Here is a 16,927-nt window from a genome sequence, read left to right as displayed (position 1 = left end):
TTATGTCCCTAAAGCTTTGAATGTTCAAACGAACCGAAACTTTAAAATAAACATTTTTTCGTCAATATAAATATTTTCCAAATAAAAACTGACTGTTATAAAAAAAAGCAAAATTAAACGTTTAGAAACTAAAATTTATTTCTTTAGTACGTTATGCAATTTTATTGCAAATAAAATTTTGATTTGAAGAAGAAGAAATCAATAAATTTCCTTAATTTAATGATTCTAAAGTTCAGATAATTCAAATCTACAAAATGTATTTATTTCTTCTTCATATTAAATTTTTATTACTATAAAAAAATTGTTTATAAAAAAATTTATCACTACAAAAAAAAAATTTATTATAAGTTCCTAAATATAAAATTAGTTTTTAATTTTACATATAATTATTCAAGTCAGTAATTTTTATATTTTTAATAAATAATATTTCGTCCATTTGAACGAATTTTATTTTATTTTTATTTGGAATAAAAAATATCTGGTTCTTTTGAACATTCATCAACAGTTGTTGGATCATTTCATATATGAGAATTCAAAACTTTAAGAGACATTTTTGATTTATACTCACAAAAAGGATTTATGATGGTTGACGCTCTTATAAGCATGTGATTCTTTCTGGAAATACGTTCCTATTTTACTCAGAAATAATTCTTCTGGAAAGATCATTGTCGGATAAAACAAAAACGAAGTCTGCTAAAACGTCATCAGATATCAACTTCCTTTTTCTTGAAAAAAAACTTGCTTTTGAGATATTTTAGACGACACCTCATTCTTAAATCGGTCTCCTGCAAACAAAACGAAAGAAACAATTTTAATATTTTTCGAAGTAGAAAATATTTTAAATGCCAAAAAAATAAATAACTAAAAATCCACTTTTATAATTCGTGTTTCAATAACAATTTTGATAATAATAAAAATAAAAATTAATAATAAAAATCAATTTAATAAAATTTATAATAAAATTGATAATAAAATTATCAATAAAAAATTATTTCGAAAATCTAAATCTAAGAAAAATTTTTATTTTTATTATTTCAATTTCCAGACAAAATTGACAATTTCAGTGTAAAATAAACACACATGGCTCATGAATAATTAGTGTTTTCGTGCGATAAAGAAACAAATTATCATATTTTCGAGTATTTTCGAGCGAAGAATTACGGCTTTTTTTTTAAATAGAACATGGACGCTTGTCAAATTGCTTTTGAGGACAACATTATTTACATACCTTAAATTATTTTCAATTAGAATTATTAAAGGTAATTTAGACGTAAAAAAATGTGTTTAATACCATTTGAACCAATTTCAGACACAATACTAAATTTAATTTCGAAAATAATAAAAACTAGTTACAAATAATAGAATAAAAATTATTTTCAAAATTTTTATTATCAAATAATATTAATAATAATATTATTAATAATAATAATAATAATAATAATATTATCAATAATTATAATGATAACAATTAAATAATATCAAATAATAATGTAAACATTTACAATAAAATATATTTTGAAAACAATTTTATTCATTGAAAACAAAATTATTTTGTTGTGAAAAATAATTAAAATTTCCCAATAAAAAAAAATGTAAATGTCGCGAAACAAAATAATATATATTTTTATATAATTTCATAATCAACAAGAATTTGTTTCTTTATATCAATGATTTCCTCAGCATTTAAAATACTTGACACACATATTCAAGTCAAAAAAAAAAAAAAAATAATTTTTGCTGACAATCATATATAAATACATAGAAAGGCAATAAAGTGGACATTACGCCATCGATAGCAATAATCATTCCATACGATGATCGCAGGATGAGCCAAGCAAGACACTCAATTACTCTTTTCTCCTATATATACACATTTTTTTTATTTCTATTCAATTTAACATAAACACCTGAATACGACCTTCGATTTAGAAAAGTCACTTTTTTTTACAACATTTATTTCTTTTTTCTCTCATTTTAATTCACCCGCATTCTCCTTTAAATGCCTGCATATTGATATAGTCATTAAAAGCGTAAAATGCCTGGCAGAAAAATATTTTTCATATCTTGAAAATGAGAAATGCGACCGTTAGAATAATTATTGCCGCACGATGATAGGTCGTTGTAAATCGCAAATATATGAAGAATTATCGTTTCTTAAACTTTATTATAGTTTCTCTATAGTAATTATCCATGAGTCGGGTAATAGCACATTTTATTGTCCAAATGAAAGAAAAAAAAGTAATAGACTATGAAAAATTATTTACTCACGAGCTATAATCCAATTATGTAATTTTTACTTCTTTTTTCATTTCAAATCGATAGAAATAATCTTTATTTCACAGATTAAATTCTACTAAACTAGGGAAAATTGACCAAAATTTCCCAGAAACTTGGCATGAGTTACAATTAATGAGTAAATATTTGTATAAAAAAAAAAAACTCTACGAACGTAAAATAAGACAAATATATTAGAATTTACTACCAAAATAATCGAGTCAGATACAATGAAAGAATGCGCCATTAATTGTAGGTTTTCTTTTTTTGAAAAGAAAACTGAGAAACAACGGAAAATGAGCGTAATCGACTGTGTACCATGGAGAAATATACTCAGAAGAAAGAAAAATGAGCTAAAATATTTCACAGTCATGTAAATTGAGGGTTTTATTAAAAAAGACATAAAACGCAAAGATCTGTATCATTATAAATATTTTTCTCCCATGCTGTTTATATTCATAATATTATATGTACTATTTTATTATATTCATATGTACGTATTTTTTTTCATTCTTTGCTGTGGAGAAAAAATTTAATGAGACATAAAGACTGTAATTCTTTTGGCTCATTTTGTTTGCGATGAATTATATAAATACTAACGTTATGTATTTAAATAACTTCCTATTTTAACAAGGACCTTTCTCATTGATATTATATTTTATATAAATAGAAGCCCTTATAATAACGGACGGCGGAGTTTACGCAACTCTGAATTAACGCTACTTCCTTTAGGATTGAGGAAGGTCTATACAGTTTTACAGCTTTTGATCGCTTTCACCAATATTGCCTTTTTTTCTCTCTTTTCCCCTTTTGCGATAACTACCCAGTGATGTAAATTTAATTCTGAAAATTTTCCTCCAGAAAGTTTTTCTCTAGAAACTTTTTCTCCAGGAACTTCTCTTGAAAGAAAATTACGAGAAGAGACACAAAGAAGAATATTTTTCCGAAAAAGATTTTCTTCTCGTTTTTCTTGAGTTGCAAATTTTCTTTCAAATTGCTTCGAAGAGGCGAGGAAAGAAAAATAATTGGAAAATGTGAAAAAGCTGTAAATCTGTATAATTCACTTACGTTGTCAATTCTTTTTTCTTTATTGTAGACTCAAAGTATAAATATACTTATGTGCCAGATGAAAACTGTGTCAAGATACAAAGTACGTAATATGTGCGTAATTCTGTTTCGAATGAATTTTCTTCTTCGGCCTAAATCACAATGAAAGGCGCATGTAATCAGAAAGTGTAGCACATAATCGAACTTTCCTTTTGATCGTGACATTAAAATGCGGAAAAATTTATGTAAATTTCACACATATGTGACGATATACAAAAAAAAAATTTTCTCACGATTTCGATATCATTCGGAATGAATAATTTTTTAAATCAACATTTTTCAATTCAAAATTATTTTTTAATCATAGTTTCAAATTTTTTCAAATTTATAGAAAATTAACTTTTGTAAATTATTATATAGAAAATAATTCCAAATGTAGAAAATTCAAATAAATTTTTAAGATGTTTTTTCAAATTTCATTTCTCACACAGAAAATTGAATTTCATCAGAAAAAAAATATTTTTCTCAGCTATTTCTCTAACTGTCATAATTTCTAAATTACGTCTTCCGCAGTTGCGTAATCTTGTGCATCAAATTACGTTACCAGGTAGGACAATTGTTTTGCAAGTGCATATATATACGTACTTAAGAAGATTTTTTTTTTCACCGCAAAAAAGAGGACATAATGAAATAATAAAAGGGTAGAGAGAAAAAAAATTGAAGAAAAGAATAGAGTGAGAGAGAGAGAGAGAGAAGATTTTGTGAATTATCTATTGTAGTGCGTGTTTAAGTCGAGCAACAATAGGAATGTGCCATGGAATAAGAAGCGAAGAAGACTCAAATATATATTTTTAATATACGTATATAAATGCGCATTACGTGCGTGTGACTCTAGAATGGAGCGATGATGATATAGACGAAAAGAAGAGAAAAAAAAAAACTTTCTCTCTTCAATATATCTCTATCATGACACTGCGGGTGCCTGTTATGATAAGTCCTCGAAGAATCTTTTACAATTATTTTTCTCCGAGAGAAAGGCGACATTCTGGTTTTCTCAAGTGTCGTAACGCCTCTCAAAAGATGTTTTGCCGTTTTCTAATTCCTCAAATACTTTACGAAAAAAATTATCTAAACATGTAAATACCATTCTCGAGTTGGAGAAATTAGTCAATCGGGAAAACTCACCGGGAGTTATTTTTATAAACTTGTAGAATTTCCTTCCGGAAATGCATTTCCAATTAGGAGCCATTTGCGGAATCCAAAAGACATCTTTCTCTCTCTGAAAATAAAAATTGCAAATTAATTAAAATCACAAAATGATTAGTTTTTTTTAGAATTAAATTCGTTACTAAATTATTAATTAAATTCGTTATTTAAACTAAAAAAAAATTCGCAGTTTAAATTAAAAAAACAAAATTCACAAAATAATGAATTTTACAATTACATTTATCTTATTCAATTAAATAATTAAATATTAAAAAATTAGTTTTTGAATTTAAATTCTAGGGATTCTTTGAGAGATTTGCTCCACTATAATTTCTCACACGCATTTTTAGGAAAACTATTTTATAAAAAAAAAATTGAATAAAAAAACGACGCGTATATGTATGTGAATATATTGTAAAGGTCTTTGTGCAAGTAATAAATCCATGTATATAATTAAACTCAAATAACTCGTGTGTGCAAACAGTGAAAAATATTTATAACAAATTATATTTCCACTGTGACATTAAGCTATGAATATAATTTGAATTTCAATTCTTTAGAATTTAAATATCCCACGAAGATGGATATCAAAAAATGGAATTTCACATAAATTTGAATATAGTACAAAATATGGACTTGAATTTTATAAGGAATAAATACGAATAAAAAATATAAATTAAATAACAAAATACAAATTAAACAATAAAATATAAAATAGATAACAAAAATGTAAATTAAAAAAAAAATGTAAATTAAACAACAAAATATCAATTAAATAACAAAAGTATAAATTAAATAACAAAAGTATAAATTGAACAACAAAAATATAAATTAAATACCAAAACTAAAAGCAGTATTTATGTTACTTATTTCTATTTTTTATTACCAAAAATATTTATTTCGCTTTTTAAAATATGCGTGAAACTTTAAAAAGGAGAAAAAAGTGTAAAGAACGAAATTTCATTTAGAAAAGAAAAAAATAAAAACAATATTTTTCACTGTTTGCCAAAATTGATTGTTCATTATTTTCCCACTTTATTGAAGATCATTGGCATTGTGTAATTTTATTTTATAAGACGAGACTTTAACAACCTTCAAGGTTGAAGGTATGCACGTGGTTATGACAAACACTTTCCCTTTGTTATGCAAAATACTATAGACAAATAATTCTGGGAAGGTGAGGGACAAAAAATCCAATGTTAAATGCAAATCAAATTTCAAGTATTATAAGAGCTAAAAAAAACTATTTAAATTCTATTTTAATACAAAAATAATTTTTCAATTGTACAATACAAAAAAAAATGTTAATCAAATTCTTTTCAATCTACAAGATAAGTTGGAACTTTTACTTTCAGCATTCAATATTTTCCTCGCATCTTATTCATCATTAAAGTAAATAATAAATTTTAAAGAATTTATAATAAATAATATTAAATAATTTTTATTCAGTAAATAAATTAAAAAAATATTGCAAATAATTAATAAGCAGGAAATTTTTTTTCGCAAACTGCAATTAAAATTTGTATAAAATAAAATAGAAAGTAATTAAAAAAACGTAAAATAAAATAGACAATTATTGGAAAAATTGTATAAAAAAAAGACATTGGAAAATTTCTAAACAAAGAAAATAACTAAAGAATAAAATACTTTGCAGAATGATTATTTTCATTAGGATGAAAAAAAAAATAGGAAGTGGTGATGATGATGATTCCTTGAGAATGAGAGCCGTGACAATAACTGAAGGAACGGTATCTAGGAGTGGTTTTTGCGTTGGTTATTATAATTATTTATGCTGATGATTATTCAGGTACGTGACCTTTTGCAAGCTTTGATTTGAATGATGAGAAAAAGGCGAGCTATTGAAAGCCAAAGCTTGAATTACAGTTAGCAAGCTAGCCTGACGTTTTACAGTTATTTCATTGCAGATTAGGTCGTTGCAGAATTTATGTTTAATAGTTTCACTATGTATATAGTAACTCACCTTAATATCACACGATGCAATTTTCACGACAAAGGAATGAGAGACAATTTCTACCCATAATTAGCCATGTGTTTCTCGCATATATTCATTCCAAAAGTTGTCATTTCAGTATATAATATCCATTTATCCGCACTGCTTTCCTGGAATTCGTATTTTTCCTAAAAAAAAAAAGAATATTTTTATTAAAAAACTGTATTTTAATATAATATTTATTAATAATGATTAAAAATATTTAATAATAATAATAAAATTATAATGAGAGTAAAAAACATTTGAAAAATTGAAAGTAATAATAATAAGAATAATAATAATAAAAAACTCTTTTTTAATAGAAATACTTCGTAAATAGAAATAAAATTAATATTGAAAATCGAAAAAAAATAAAATAGAAATAAAAAAAAGAAAATTTAGTATATTACAGATTTTAATGTAAAATGAAACTAATAATTAAAAATATTTAATAATTATAACTTATAACAGTTAAAAATATTTTATAGTAATAATAATAAGAATAATAATAAAAATTCTGTTTTAATAGGAATACATCGTAAGAAATAAAAATTAATATTGAAAGTCAAAAAAGAATAAAATAAATAAAACAGAAATAAAAAAGAGAAAATTAAGATTATTACAGATTTTAATGTAAAAATTAAGAAAAAATGCGAGTTTGGAGAAAAGTTTCTTATAATTTATTTTCACTGCACAAAAAAGTGATTTTCTTTTCTCTTCATTTTATTAAAATTGACATTTCAAAGAAACCAAATTCCATTTCGAGTTAAACGAACTGTGTAACTATCACCACTTTTTATAATTCTTCGAGTTACAGTTTTAAAATCTAGAACGTAAAGTTTTATAATTTATACGATAAAAGCGAAAGAAAAAGTAAAATTAAAATAACTTTAGAAAAAATTTTAACTAAATAATAAATAACTAATACAGAAAGTGTATAATTAACTAATTCAAAATCATTCATTTCGCATTAGTCAAGTTATATTCCTAATCAAAATTAATAATTAAATGTTTAAAATTTAATTTTAAATTATTAAAATTAAAATATGAAAATAACATTAAATGCAGTATGCAAAATAATTTTTAACTTCATTTCTCAAATAGAAAGTCACTTTTTTGCAATATCTGAATAATTAATTCTATTGTTATTTTCACTTTGTCATACTTGAATTGTATGTTTAGAAAAAAAATTATGAATTTGTTACAATTATTATTTGGAAAAAAAATTCTTCAGCTTCATAAGCATGAAATATTCGAATTCTTTGAACAAAAAATTTTAAATTCAAATAAATTCCGAGCATAAATTCTTAACTCATGAATTTATGATTTTAAGAGATATACATTGATAAATAATCATTACATTTAATTTATTCATATAAAATATATTATATAGTCTAAAAAACGCTCTTGAGAAAAAAACGTTTAGTACTTTAGTTTTTAGATAAGAATAATAGGAATCGAGTTATTAAGCAAGAAATAATTTTTTAATCAAATAAATATTCATTATTCTCAGACGAAAAAAAATGAAATGCTTTGATAATAGTTGCGACATTTTTTTATTCAAGAAACTCTCGAAACATTTAGGAAAATTTTTTTCGTAACTTTTCTTTTTAATTCTTAACGTTTTTAATATTTAGGAAAATTTTTTCCAATTTTTCTTTCAATTTTTAACGTTTTCAATTTAGAAAAAGTTTTGTAGAATTTTTCTTTTAATTTTTAACATTTTTAATTTATTTAGGAAAATTTTTTTCACAAATTTTCTTTTAATTTTTAACGATTTCAACATAATTAGAAAATTTTTTTCACTATTTTTCTTTTAATTTTTATCGTTTCTAACGCATTTTTATCGTTTTTTTATGGTTGTTAATCTATTTTAATGATTTTTAAATAAAATTTAGTTCTCCTCGAAAATTATTAATTGCTCTCGTAGCAACAAGTTTGTAATTTAGAAAAATACAATAAAGAGAAATTAAAAATCTCGATACAACAAAATAAAAGAAAAAAAATGGAAACAAAATATTTACAGTGGAAACAGGTGCAAAACCTGGAATTATGAAAAAAATCAAGTGTCTCCTTATTCTGTCGTTTATTTCCGCTTTGATAGAACGGTTTTCTGCAGGTAACGCATTGCACCTGTCACTCGACTGTATCTTGAAACGGAAAATATGAAAATATTATCGCACTAAACCTAAGATAACGTAATCGAAATCTGTCCTCGTGTTTAAACAAAACCATTTTTTTTCTTCACTAAAATTTTTTTTAAAAACCACTAAATATTAAAAATAAAAAAACAAATTAAAAAATAAATAAATAAAAATAAAAAATCAATTAAAAATAAAAAAACAAATAAAAATAAAAAGTAAATAAAAAAAATATATATTTATTTAAATATTCCTCTTTTGAAATTCTTTCATAATCCAAATAAAATTAAATAATGGAAATTATGAAATCCGAATTATCTAATTCTGTAATTACTTACTTCATTTTTTAAATAAAAATCAATTCCTATTCTCTTTTTACAGCTACTTAATCAATTTTTTTTTACTAAATCAATTTTATTCGGAAATAATTTTCTCTCTCTATAAAATTAAAAAAAATATCTCTTTAAAGTTAAATAAAGAAATAAACTTTGTCTCTATTAAACTGAAATAAAAAATAACTATTGAGAAAATAAAAAAATCAACGTTGAATCACTCGGATTAATTTTCGATATATATTTCGGATTAATTAAGATAATTAACTTTAGGAAATATCTTTTAAAGATCATTAGAAATAAGTTTCTGAAACAACTTTTTTTTCTCCTCTCCATCCAAAATGGCTGATACGAGATTTCTGATAAAATAAACTTGTTGCTGCGCTTTGAACACAGAAAATTATTACAAGAGTGTAAGGAGAGGGTTTTAAGAGAGCAGATATATATAAAAAAAAATTAGAAAGTAAAAAATCAAACTAGGAGACATTCTAGAATCGAAGTTCTTGAAATAATGAGCAAGCGTGCATTGAACACATCCTACGTGTAGCTAACTATTCCTTACAGATTTCCTGCTTGATCTCGAAGCATGTCCTCCAGGCAACACAGTCATTGCTCTCAAGAATTCTAGGTATTCATATACATATACTTATTATGCCTTCTAACATCGGCAATAAATTGCATTCTAAGTCCATGTTCAAAACATAACATTTCAAATAAAAATCAACATAAAACCGTGTTGACACTATAAATATTATTTAAATATCGAGGATTACGTAAACTTTTTTTTTCAAATAAAAAAGGAAATTAAAAACCCATTTCGAGAATATGGTAAAAAACGAAATCTACAGAATTGGAAAAATTGTAAACAAATTGAGTAAAAAATAATTCCGAGTAAAATTAATAAAAAAAAATTATTCAATCCGGAAATTTTCCCTTCATAATTTTAATATTATTTATTTATAATTTTTTAATATTTAATTAAAAATAATTAATTATTAAATATGTTCTAGTGCTCTTACTCTACTTAAATTTAAATTAATCGATAATTTTTTATTTCGCCCACGATTTTTTATTTTTACCCACGATTTACAAATAGTAAACAAATTGAAATAAACTTTATTTACCGATTTTTATTTTTACCCACGATTTGCAAATAGTAAACAAATTGGAATAAACTTTATTTATGGATTTGTAAATAGTAAACAAATTGGAATAAATTTTTAATTTTAATAAAATTCCTCTTTCGTCAATTTTTATAATTGATTTAGAAAAATTTTATCTTTGAAGTTCTTAAGTATGTCGTTAGATAGAGCTCGTATTCGCAATTGCAAGAAGTTAAAGAGCGTGAAATACAAACGTTTGAAAGTATATTAACGTTAAAACGACACAATTTTCAAATTTTATTTCACAATTGTTTCCTATGCAGTGCTTTAATATTTCTCTCTAAAATAAATTACGAAAAAATAAAGACTATTTTTTCCTGGTAAACAATTCCAAACTATTGTTTCTATTTGCACTATAATGTAATTTTTACGCGAAAAAAATGACTTTTAAGAAATCATTTTTAGGAAATCATTTTAAGAAATCATTTTATAAAATCGTTTTAATAAATCATTTTAAGAAATCTTTTTATAAGACCATTTTATAAAGTCATTTTAAGAAATCGTTTTATAAAACCGTTTTAAGAAATCATTCTAAAAAACAGTTCAAAAAATCAGTTTAAAAAATTGTTTCATAAAAAATTATTAATAAAAATAAAAAATTTAAGGGGCAGGTCTCGGATATTATGACTTTTAAGACTTTTCTCGAATAATGCGACTTTTATCGATTTATATTAAAAAATTTCGACTTTTCTTCCAAATTTTGCAACAAAATACCACATTTCTAGTATAAATAAAATGCAACTTATTTCGATTTTTCTAATTAAATTTTTAAAATATACAATTAAAAAGATTTTGAATAATTGAAATTTTGTAAAATTTAATTGAAAATAAATCATTTTTTTACGTATTTTATTATAATTTTTGCAAAAAAATAACTTTTAAAGAATTTTAATTAAAAATTTTTGAAATAATTAAATTCTCAAAAATTTTAATGAAAAATCTTCAAGTGTAAATTTAATGAAAATGAAAATTAATAAAAATTAGTTTATAAAAATAATATTAAAATGTTTTTGAATATACAAATTATTAAAATTTTTCCATTCTAATTTTTTAAAATTCAATTATTTTCCATATTTTCGATTACATATTTCCGAAAATTTAAATACATTTAAAAAATAACATTTTAGAATTATTTTAGAATTATTTTTTATTAACATTTTGGATCATGTTCAAAATTTTTAATTAAAATTGTTCAAAAAATTAATTTTTTTTTGTAATTATACAAAAATTCCATTCCGAATTGTTTTATCATAATTTTTTAAGATTCAATTACCTTCGAACAAAGTAAATTGAAAATTTTTAAAATTTCGAAGAATTTATTTTTAATTAAAATTCCTCAAAAATTTAATTATTTTTCTTTTATATTTTTTAAAAACTCAATTATTTTGAAAAGATTTTATCAAATTTCAATTAGTTTTCAAAGATTATACCAAATTTCAATTATTTTTTAAATGATTTTACCAAATTTCAATTTTTTGGACATTTTTTAATTGTATGTAATTTTAAAAAAATATTGTCTTTCAAAAATTATTAAAAATTAATATAGATAATTGATTTAGAGATGAAGTTTAGTTCAAAATTGTAGAAAATAATTGAATTTTGAAAGGGTTATAGTCGTAATTTTTAGAAATTAATAAATTTCAGAAATTGAAATTTTTTAAATTTTATTTCCCGTGAAAAAATAAATAAGAAGCATTTAAATATTTATTCAGCAAAATTATTCGAGTTTTGATTAATTGAATTTAGAAATCAGTGAAGAATCAGGGAAATACAAAATAAAATTGTTTGTGACAACACTGAATTAAATAAACGACTTTTTTTTCTATTTTTAATCGACTGTTTACGGGAAATTCTTTTTTACTGGGAAAAAATGAATCGATAAGAAAATAAAAAGAGAACGAAAAACTAAATTTGGCAAAAATGGATTCAACTCCTTTTGGAATCGAACCCTTTCCCGAAGCTCCCCTCCCAGAAGTGTTTGGTTCGTTAGATTTTGGTTTAAAAAATCTTTTCATAAAAAATTAATTATAATAAACAAAAAATTATATTAAAAAACGAATCAGTGGAAAAATAAAAACTAAAGTTGGCAAAAATGAACTCCTTTTGGAATCGAATCCTTTCTCCAAGCTCTCCTCCCAGAAATGCATTTGAATTCTATACACAGAGATTCCCCTTCTCAATTAATTAAAACCATTCCATTGTTAAGAGTAGCCCCTCAAAAAAAGAATTACCGCCACTTTAAGTGCTCGGTAAAGAAATTTCTAAGGCCCAAAGAAGATGCCTCGCATGGTTTAAATAACAGTACTCTCACATTGGACGCATCGCGCTTGGTGAACGCCATCAAAACGTGTGGTACCGTTACCGGTTTTAATACACGAGCAGAGTAAGAGCACTAGGCACTAGCATCACTAGCAGACAGTTCTCGTACCTCTGTATCCCATCAACAAGTTCATTTTGCTACCGATTCTTCATCATCCGTTGGCAGAGCGTTGATTTCTTCTTCTCTCTTTTATATGTATTTGTGTGAATGTGCGTCCAGTGCCACTTCCAAAACGAAACGCCGCGTGATTTTCCTGGACATCGGTCAGTCATGAAGCAGATGGTCCACAGTTCACTTCCGTTGAAAAAAACTTCCTTCCGTCCGTCCTCAGTGAATAACAACACTTCCCGTAACCGTGAAACATTTATTCAATGTCAAGGTGAAATCGTCATTTAGTGTCACAACTCGCGTGTCTCGTTGTCTTTACGGATTCAATCATGTTCTCCAGGAAAAATCTGAAAAGATCCGGTATGTTAATATTTTTCGTTCAATCTATTTATTTTTAATGAGAAAATAATTTTGTAATTAATAATTTGGCAACTGGTAATTTTTGTCAATTAATATTTAATAATTTGGCAATTAATAATAAATAATTTGGCAATTAATAATTAATAATTGGTAATTAATAATTTTGTATTCTAACCAAATAGAAAATATTCCTTATTGTCGATATTTTTTTCGAATAATTTTTTGTATATTTTTCGATTAATCTTTTTTTATTTACTATTTTTCTACCTATGTATTATTATTTTATTTCTATTTCTTTATTTCGTTTTTGCTTCCTCATAGGGGAAGGATTGAATTTTACTTCTTTTTTCTTATTTATTTTATTTCTATTTATTTCGTTTCTATTTATTTCATTTCTATTTATTTAATCTTTACTTCTTTTAAATAATTGAACAAAAGTAATTGTAGAAACTTATTTATTATTTTTTCAATTTACTCATTATTGAACTAGTGAGTGTTAATTTTTCTTTATCAATTTTCCCATTTGAATAATATCGATTTCAATTAATTGTCACACAAATGATAACAATTTGAATACTGCCAAAAAAATAAATATTTGCAAAAATAGAAAAAGCTAGGTGATAAATTATTGTAATCAAAAACAATGTAATGAAATTATGAATCAAGTAAACATGCGAAGATGCACACCTGAGTGAATAAATGTTCCAGGAAAAAAAATAGAAAATATGAAACAATGAGAAAAACTGACGTCCATTAGAAAAGAAGACCTAATAATTTCAGAAACAAAAAAAAAATGATAACTAACAGTGAAGAGAAATTTTATTTTCAATTTAATTATTCTCCGTTCTTAATTGTTTACAAAAAAAATATTTAACATATATAGTTTTAAAAAATTCTAAATCCCAAACAATAATATTCTAAACAAACTATACAAAATAAATGAAACCAAAATATTTTATTTCCTCGTAAATTAAAAAATGTATTCTCCTATTTTTGTAATATTTAGGTACTTTTTTCAAATTATTGAATTTGTAAATGTGGAAATTTTTAAGTGACGCGAAAAAGTGTTAGACATAAAAATTATAAAATCAGTCTCTATGGAAATAAATAAAATATATTATAAAAAAATGTATTAATTAGAAATCAAATAAAATTATACAAAAAGAAAAATAAAGTTATAAAAACTACAGAAAAAATTATAAAATAAATTTTCTGTTCGCTTAATCGAAATAATTTCTTGAGCATAAAAATTAATTTGTTAAAAATAATAAAAATCGTTCAATTTTTCAGTAAACAAAAGAAAAATCCATTGTTAAATTAAAAATAATGAAAATTATTAAATTGTTCAGTAAACAAAAGAAAAATTCATTGTTAAATTAAAAATAATGAAAATTATTAAATTGTTCAGTAAACAAAAGAAAAATTCATTGTTAAATTAAAAATAATAAAAATTGTTAAATTGCTCACTAAACAAAAGAAAAATTCCACTATAGCATCTAATTCGACTTAATTAAACAGTTGAGGAGCATTTAAATAATGAAATTGAATTTAAATAGCGACATTAATTAAGAATTAAAGAAGATGTTTTGCTAAATAATTACTAATTAAAATGATAATTTGTTATTACAATCAGTAAAGCGTGTATGATCAAAAAACGCTTAGTACAGCTTATATTATAGATTAAAGTGTGAACATGCGCGCCTCTCAGAGAATGAACTTTTAAAAACGATTTTACTCATTAACGATATAAAAAGGAAAAGAGAAACGCGTTACGATTTTCATGCTTCGGATGATCTTAATTTGACGGATAGTAATTTGAAACTGTATATTGTTGAGAGATTATACAAAGATTCATTTATAGTGACTTTATTCAAGTTTCTGGATATTCGATCAATTAAATTTAATCCGCATTATTACGTCTTCTTTTCTTTCCTGGAGAAAAAAAAGTTCATAAATAATTGTCAGTAGTTTGTGGAAAAATTTCGAAGTAATTTAAAGAAAAAGAAAAAAAACGAAAATAATTTTTTTTTGAAAAATTTTAAACACACAAAAAAAAAGAATTAATAAAAAAAAGGAAAATGATAAAAGTTAGTTTCTAAAAGTGCAAGGAATCTAATTAATCTAAACTCTAAAATTAAGATGATTAAGACAAAAATCTAAACAATCGTATTAAAATTTAAAAGCTTTCTCAAGAATTAGTTTTTAATTATATCTTATTATAATTATCCTATTATTTATCTGATAATTATATCTTTTTTTTGTCTCCATTATATTTATTAATATTCTACCATTATTTTTTTTTTTGAAAATGTGTCTCATTAACGATGAATTGATTAGTTCGTATATATTTTAATAAGCTCTAAATACTAGGCTGCGTATTAAAAAGAGGGTAATAAATATTTTTTTAAAAATAGGACGCGAATGCGTCAAATTAAATAGAAAGAATTGATTACTGAATTTTGAATATTTGGTTTTTTTTAAAGAAAACGAATTAACAACAGTTATCTAATTAACAACGGTATTTTCTTTACGAAAGTAAATTGTATTTTTCAGAATGCGTAAGTCAAACGTTTAAAATCAGTATTTTTATGTGTCTCTAACAGTTATTCCAAAACATAAACGTTCATTGCCCAAAGAATGAGCTCGAAACCGAAATAAAAATGTACGAAACATTATTTTTTAAAGACAGTCTTTGAAAACAGTTTCTTTTTTCTTAGGATGATAATATTTGTAAAATTGACATTAAAATAATATATCTTAATCTAAAAAATTGCACAAAAAATGCAACGATTATATTAATAGATACTAAATAAATTTCTAAATTACAAAAAATTTGCAAATAAATCAAGAATTTAATTTTCAAAAAATATTCGATAAATATTTGAACAACAAGAATAAAGATATTTTATTATTTAAATTTAAAAAAAACAAAATTTTGCTACTAAAAGGTTGACAAAAATATTTAATTTTGTTTTTTTACCGAATTTTTCTTTGATTTTGAAACAATAATATTTATTTTAATTAAAAATTTTATATTATTATTATTAGTTTTCTACGGGAAATAAGATTTTTAAATATTTAAAAATTCAAATTTTCTGAAATTCAATTATATTTACAAAAATTACAAATGCAACTTTTCTAAATTATTTTTTATTAATTAAATTTTCCACAGAAAATAAAATTTTTTGAAATTTCAATTTTTAAATCCTCTGAAATTCAATTATTTATAAAAATTACAAACACAACTCTTCTTAATTATTTTTAATTAATTAATTATTATTAATATTATATTAATTAAACATTCAGTGAATTATTTGTTGAATTTTCAAAAATAATTTAGAAATAATCATTTTATGAAAGTTCTACAAGAATAAAATTGTTTAAAATAAATTGAATTTCAAATTCTTTAAAGTTCAATATTTCTGACCTTTCCTTGATTTCAAGACAGAAATTTGATTTTTTTCCCGACCCTAAAGATTATTCTCATTCACTCTAAAAGATATCCTTCTCACTCTAAAAATGCAATAGTAAAATTATTTTGAAATATCAATAATTTTTTTTAATTAAGAATTTAATATCATTATTATTTTTCCACTGGAATTAAGATCGTTAAAAATTTTTAATTTAATATGAGAATTCAATTTCAAGAAACATTCAATAAATTATTTATTTTTGTATTTGAATTTTCCATACTTTTAACTAACAATTCTTTAGAACTAATTTTTTTGAAAAAGTTTAATTCAATTTTGTTGAAATTATTTGAAGTTTTTATTATATCCTTAAATTAAAGAATTTCCTAATAATTGAAATTTCACGTAAAATTGAGTTGTACAAATGGATTTGAAAATTCTCAAAGAATTTTTTTTTTAAATTATTGAAAATAATTTATTTAAAGAAGAATATTAGGTAAAAATTCTAGAAATGATGAAAATAATTTTGCAAAAGTTACAGTAATAATATTCTTATAATATAAAATAATAATTTTA

The sequence above is a fragment of the Leptopilina heterotoma genome, unplaced genomic scaffold, assembly GCF_015476425.1.
Source record: "Leptopilina heterotoma isolate Lh14 unplaced genomic scaffold, ASM1547642v1 Lhet_81, whole genome shotgun sequence".
Taxonomy (NCBI): Eukaryota; Metazoa; Arthropoda; class Insecta; order Hymenoptera; family Figitidae; genus Leptopilina; species Leptopilina heterotoma.
This window is presented reverse-complemented; position numbering follows the sequence as displayed.